Here is a 7542-nt window from a genome sequence, read left to right on the forward strand (position 1 = left end):
TTTGGCGGGTCCGGGCTGGGGATTCGAACCCGCCACCTTAGGTGTATGTGGCTGGCGCCTTAGCCGGTTGAGCTATAGGTGCTGAGCCAAGATGCTTTTCTTAATGATGACCAAATAAATAGAACTAGCATGTGTCAACTGGTTCTTAAATTAGAACCGTTACACTTTTTTTTTTTTTTTTGAGACAGTGTCTCACTAGGTCACCCTTAGTAGAGTGCTATGGCGTCACAGCTCACAACAACTTCAAACTCTTGGGTTCAAATGATTCTCTTGCCTCAGCTTCCTGAGTAGCTGGGACTACTGGCGCCTGCCACAACGCCTGGCTATTTTGTTGTTGTTGCAGTTGTCCTTGTTTAGCTGGCCTGGGCTGGGTTTGAACCTTCCAGCTTTGGTCTATGTGGACAGCACCCTACCCTTTGAGCAACAGGTTCTGCCGTAGAACCATTACACTTTTTAAAAATGTGATTTTAAGCCTTTAAACAAGTGAGGCATAAAAGTCCAAAATTTCATATGTACCTATAGTATAAGTTTAATGTTTTAATTTTATTACAAAAACTACAATGGGCTTGGTGCCTGTAGCTCAGTGGCTAGGGTGCTAGCCACATACACCAGGGCTGGTGGGTCTGAACCTGGCTGGGACCTACCAAACAACAATGACAACAATAACAACAACAAACTAGCTGGGCGTTGTGGCAGGCGCCTGTAGTCCCAGCTACTCAGGAAGTGTATCCCTTAAGCCTGAGAGTTTGAGATTGTTGTGAGCTGTGACACCACAGCACTCTATTGAGGGCGACACAGTGAGACTCTGTCTCAAAACAAACAAACAAAAACTACAATGGACAAATATTTTACTTCTGTGAACATGATTATCAACATTACTTACGTTTCTCCATTAATGTGCTTATCTGCTCACTAGTATGTATAGATAATTTAATTCTAATTAATGAAGCATTTACTGAATATTGGCTATGAGCACCAGGCGTTGTGTTAAGCAGTGAGGATACAGTATTAGAGTAAAGCCAGTTTTATTCCAGTGAGTACTGGGTGGAACTGGAACTGTGTGAGGACCCTTCAACCACAACCCCACCAGACTGGAGGGATTTATACTTGGGTTTTCTTTTTGGAATTCAGAGAAGGATGGTCCCAGCTCTTTAGGGGAAGACATTTTGGAAGGAAGGGATGGTCTCTGAAGTTTGAAGGGCTCCATGGAGGATGGCGTGTGAACTAATTTCAAAGCATGAGCAGCGGTTAGCTTGGTGTCCACACAGGGAAGGGTGTGTCTGACGTGAGCAGTGGCAAATCAGGAAGGCCTGAGGGCAGGTGCCCTGGGAGGACAGGTGCCCTGGGAGGACAGCCGGCCATTTAGTGTAGCCAGCTCTGATGGGCCCAGGGCACATGGAAAGGCAAGTGGGGAAAGTTGGCCAAACTATGAGGCACTTTCCATGATGTTTTAAGGAACTTAACTCTTGGGAAAGAGATGGCGGGAATAACAAGGCTGCTGGAGGATCAGTGCTGGTTTTCCAGCTGTTTCTATGAGAGTGGCTTTAATGCACGCTAAATAAGGCCACTGACGCTTACTTAGTGCGTGGAGGCCCCCAGCTGCTCTTCTTAACACCCTTCCTGGCCCCAGACACCCCTGTGCTGCCGTCAGGGAGCCTGCTGGAAGAGTTGGAGGGGTTTGTGATGGGCTGAAAGCCTTAACAGTGGCCACTGAAGTAGGTGTGAAAAGAAAGAGGACATATTAGGATAGAGAAAACCCTGTGATTTCACAGCCTATCTGTTGACTTATAACATATTTATGAGCTTCAGGGAGAATCTCAGCCCCTGTAGTTCCTGTGCTTATGGGACTTTTTCATTGCTGTATACTATATAGAACAGTTGGACTGTGCAGCGTATTTAGTTTATACATAACCGTGTTTCCCATCGAATAAACAACCCCTGTGTGTGAACGTAGCTGGCATAATCCTCACGACAGGGCTTTGCTGTACACAGAAGAGACTAAGTGTTTGCAGAACAAATAAGAAGAATATTATTTGAAGTATGATAGTCGTGGAGTTGTAGGACAAAATTGTTTAATTGAAACCTAAGTGTGTTTAAATTTTGATTGACACATGATTCAGAGATAAAGTCAACAAAGCTGATATCTTTTAAGAAGCAGCTATTACAGCATAGAGCTATTACAGCATAGAGCTATTATAGCATAGAGCTATTACAGCATAGCAGGTGCTTAGGCACACAGATTCTGGAGTCAGACTTAACTGGGTCTGAAGTCTGACTTGTTACTTACACTAGCTGTGTGCCTTAGCTTACTTGTTTGTAAGATGGGGATAATCATTGTGCCCACCAAGAAGGTGCTGTGAGAACTACATAGATTGGGTGTGAGAAGGTTAAGTACCACACGTACTTTCAGTGTGTTCTCTGTAGAACTCCATGGGTCTGTATTCATTCATAAGTGTATTTTCCAACACAGTAAACTTCTTTTTTATTTTTTTTTAGACAGAGTCTCACTTTGTTACCCTCAGTAGAGTGCAGTGGCGTCACAGCTCACAGCAACCTCAAACTCTTGGGCTCAAGTGATTGTCTTGCCTTAGCCTCCTGAGTAGATGGGACTACAGGTGCCACCACGGTGCCTGGCTATTTTTAGAGATGAGGTCTTGCTCTGGCTCAGGCTGGTCTCCAACCTGTGAGCTCAGGCAGTCAACCTGCCTTGGCTTCCTGAGTGAGCCACAGCACCTGGCCTACACAGTCAACTTTTAAAAACACTGAAGAATGTCCCATCTTTCATTTAACTATTTCTACTTTCACAGAACTCACGGATACACTTTACATTTGAGAAATAATCATCTCAGTCTGTTGTTTTGATCTCTTTTTTTTACGTACTCATCCTGCTGAACCAGGCTCAGGTCCTATAAATATCTAACACAGTTCTTTTATTCTTACTAACAGGTACTGATGGAAGCCCAGAGAAGCTCTTTCTTAATCAGGGCTGGTAAGCCCATTTTAACTTGACAAATGAACTAGCTAGAATCATATTCTGCAATTCTTCAAACATTAATTTTTAAGTGTTCTGAAAGCCAGTCTTCTTGTGTCTATATATTTTATAACTTGAATATTAGCAAAATCTTTATTATCATCCATTTCTTTAACTCTTTAATGTATAGAAATGTTGAAACATACTACATTTTGAAAATGAAAGTGACATTGAAATGGGAATATTCTAGTCCGTCACTTTGTACAGATAGGGAAAGAGGCCCAAATCGGAGACTTAGGAAATTCGAGTGAAAGTTTGAAGTCTTGCTTTAATTTATTGTTCCCTGGTCAAAACCCATTACAACAGAAATCTCTGTAAATCAAAAGGATTTCTGCTCCTTAGCCACTGCCCTACTAATTTTGAGTATTATTCAATATGAAATAATTCCAGAACTAAAAAATAATTGGAACAGGCTCTTAAAGTTGATTATAAATGGGTTGACCTGCATGAAAGCCATAGTCTAGAAGAGTGATCTATCATTTTTCAGCTGTAACTTCCTTTACTTGTTTTCTAATAAAATACAATGTTAATTTAAGCTTATTAAATTCACCTGAATTATGGTTCACTCATGTTTGTAATTAGAGGTAATTTTTCTCTATCAGAAGTTTTTCTTAATTTCCTATAACAGTTGCTTTTATGTATTAAAAAGGGCAGTGGAGTAAGAGTTATGAAACTCTAATCATACATAGCTCTGCCCTTCACTGTGTGACCTTGAGCAAATCCGTAAAGCTCTCCAGATCTCAGTCTCTTCCTGGTTAAAACAAGGAACTAAAATTAAATAATCTGTTCAGTTCTTAAATTCTATGAATTTCTAAACTGTCACTTGTTTTTGCTTTTGGCTTTGGGTTAACCAGATCTTAAAATGCAATGCTAATTAATGCAGGGAACTTACAGAAGAGTCTGTTGGATTGTGGGAGGAGGACACGGGTATTTTTCCTGTTTGGACATTAGCATTCCTTGCCTCTGGACTAAAGCTTTATCTGAGAGGGATAGGAAACACAATTTTATACATAGTTTTAATGCGACATAAAAATTCAGCGTAATTGTACCTTAGACCTAGATATCATTGGTAGCTGTTAGCCAAGCGAGGGTGAAATAAATAAAATTTGTCTAAATAGTTGCCCAGGTAAGTTACATTTTTCTCAAACATCATAATAAGACGTACTAGCGGTTGTGATTGGTACTCGACCTCAGTGGTGTATTTAATAGGCTTCATGAATTGAAGAGCCACATGGCTGTTGTGTTGTGTGTGTTGTAAAGAGAGCATTCTAATATGGAAATTAGACATCTTAGAGAGATTTTGCAAACGGTGTTTAAAAGTCATAGAATATTGTTCGCATAACTAGAACCCTGTGAACCAGAGGCTGGGGGCTCCAGATCATAGCACAGTGCCTGGCACTTAATAAATATTTGTAAAATGAATAAATAAACATTTGAACGTTTACATGTAGCTGAAATCATAGCTGTAACAGAATACAAATGAATTTGAGACTGTTTTATATAGGCAGATTAAAAGTAAAGTTCATGGTTTGGTTGGCTTTTGAATTTATTGTCAGAAACATTTTTTCTCACTTTATTACATTAATACAGTATAGGGGATGTCATATCTATAAATCATATTGCAGCTAAACCAAAAACAAAAAAATGGTATATTATGCAGACTAAATTGTATGTTTCTCTCAAACAATTTGAGTGTTGGTTTGGTGGTAACTGGTTGGAGGAAGTGAGTGAGGGCCTGTTTCACTTAACACGAGGCTTATGAAGTCTGTTTTGATCATTTCTTTGGAGCAAATTAATACACATGTATTGTTTGTTTTGCCTTAAATTCTTCATTTGTAAAGAGGAAATCCTATAGATATATATCAAAGCAACACCCGTAAATAAGAAGTGTTTACTATTCAAGTCTGAGCTGGCAGTGGTTCATTAATAGCAGCAACTGGTGTTACTTGACTTTAAAAAAACAATTGCAATTGTCAGTGTGCTGTCCATTTATTGAATAGATTGACTTTATATGTTAGTTTTTCAAAACCATTCTGAGTCTTGAATATACTGACCACATCCACAGTACTTTGATAAAAGTTATGTCCGCAGAAAAGACATATATCCGTCTATACATAATTTTTCATATAGTTTCAAGAAATTTTTTGTTAGATCTTGTGACACTTTTTGGGGAAGGCTCTTTGAGCGCATGTTCAGAACTCTGATCCAAAAGGCACCCAGGAGGCCTGTGTGGAGCTGATCAGAACCCAGGGCGTCTGCTGTCTGCTTAGTGCTGCCAGCAGGGTCTGCCCTGGAGTTCAGACCCACGTCCTCAGTCCCCAGGGTCACATTCTTACATGTCCATCTTACCTAGGGTGACCAGATGTCCCGATTTTGGCGGGACAGTCCCGCTTTTCAACAATTTGTCCCGAGTCCTGCGGTGGCGTTTTAAGGTTTTCTGCCACCATATGGCTATTTCTCCAGCATATGAGTTTTATATTATTTTTGTTAATTTTATAATGTTAAACTGTAATAAATAATTGCTGAGAAGTGATTATCGAGAACTGCTTATCAAAGTTTGCATTGTTGTCAGGCCCCGCCCTGCGCCGTCCCCTGCCCCGTTCCCCGGCCACGTTGTCCCGCCTTACAGATGTTAAAATCTGGTCACCCTAATCTTACCTGACTTCTTTGACGATATTAAAAATGCTTTGGAGAAGATTTCTTTTTAAAAGGAAGCAGATAGTTTAAAAAAAAAAATCGGCATAAAAATTTCAACTCCTGCAATTTGTAATTGCGCCTTTTTCCAGTAGGTGGCACTGGCCTTACATCCTTTCACAGCGAGAGCGATTAGTTAAAGTCCTGAGCACATAGGTACATTGTGAAAATTTAAACAAAGTATGCAAGGGGTATCCAGTGAAGAACATATGGATTTATAAACCACAAATTTTTCTGCTTATGTTATGTTCAAACAGTATTTGTAGGGTGCAAAACCTTTCTCCATTTTCAATAGGATTCCAACTCCTTTCTGCTTGGACGTCTCCTAGAAATTGTCTTTCATGTGTAGACTTTCTATAAACTAAAACAAGTTTTCATAAATGAACTTATCTTTTATCCAGATAGCCAATTTAACAGTAATTTATAGTCATATAGCGGCTAAATTTTCTTCTTCAGACCACCCAAGAATTGAAGAAAATTTCACATTTTGTTTTGCTATGGTTTAAGTTGTTACAGAATCTTAAAAAAGTTATTAGTTTAACATGCTGACTTTTAAACATGAATCATTTTTTTGCATGAATTAAAATATTTTAAGGAAGTAAGAAGAATTTTGTTTGGAAATGTTGACTAATGAGTGCTCTGGTACAGCTATACAAAATGGTTTAGTAGTTCTGTGATAAACTTCTGGTCCATGTTGAAAAGTTGATCTGCAACATCTAATTACCAGATGAGCTTTAAAAATTATCTGTGGACAGTGCATGTTAGTCAAGGCTAAATTGTTTTACAGCAATACATCTCTATGAATAAGGTGTTGGGCATATGGTTTTAAGTGTGAATTTTCTTAATTCTTTCTTAAATATGGGATAAATTCTTTGTATACATTAACAATTACATATAACATCTAGTAGCAACCGTTAAAATGGACGTGAATAAAAGATTAAATCTTAGTTTTGTTTGAGAGATTGACTAGTTAACTAATTAATAATGACTATAAAGAATAAAAAACGTTCCAAGTTCTGCCAACAAGTGATATTTCCACAGGGCAAGAATATCAGACAGTATGGACTTTGGGGCAGTAGGTAATTAGATGTCTGTTTATCTACAGGTGTTTACAGTACTGTAACATGACAGGTCATAGGAGGATTTATTAAAATGAGCCACTTCTTGCTCTCAACAAACATAAGTTTAATAAAGGAGCAGGTCACGAGTGACGTTCACAACAACTCACTAATATTGGGGATATTATATACTCACTAATATTGCTGAATTATATACCAGCATCCTTTCCTAGGTTATAGCTTCATCCTAAACATTTTATTTAGAGATCAATTCTTATGATTGCGTTTGCTAGGTACACTTCAATTTAGAATTCCTTTTTTTTTTTTTTTTTGAGACAGTATCTCACTTTGTGGCCCTCAGTAGAGTGCTGTAGCATCGTAGCTCACAGCAACCTCCAGCTCTTGGGCTTAGGCAATTTTCTTGCCTCAGCCTCCCAAGTAGCTGGGACTGCAGGCACCCACTACAATGCCTGGCTATTTTTTGTTGCAGTTTGGCTGGGGCCATGTTCGAACTTGCCACCATCAGAATATGGGGCCAGTGCCCTACTCACTGAGCCAAGGGCACTGCCCTCAATTTAGAATTCTTTAAAATAGGTTTTATATTATTTACATAATTGTTGGTATGTAAAAACCTCACAATAAACTGAATTTAAAAGTAAAAGAAAAATAGGTTTTATTGAGATGCAATAGCTGGCTCGGCGCCTGTGGCTCAAGCGGCTAAGGCACCAGCCACATACACCTAAGGTGGCGGGTTCGAAT

General features: G+C 39.1%; 1 protein-coding gene across 1 annotated transcript in view; it reads left to right on the forward strand.

The window, feature by feature from the left end:
* Nucleotides 1-7542, forward strand: part of MSRB3 (methionine sulfoxide reductase B3) — a 111575-nt gene that overhangs the window by 778 nt on the left and 103255 nt on the right. The window lies entirely within an intron of this gene.

This window comes from Otolemur garnettii, unplaced genomic scaffold, assembly GCF_000181295.1.
Source record: "Otolemur garnettii isolate 467f Iridium unplaced genomic scaffold, OtoGar3 scaffold00138, whole genome shotgun sequence".
Taxonomy (NCBI): domain Eukaryota; kingdom Metazoa; phylum Chordata; class Mammalia; order Primates; family Galagidae; genus Otolemur; species Otolemur garnettii.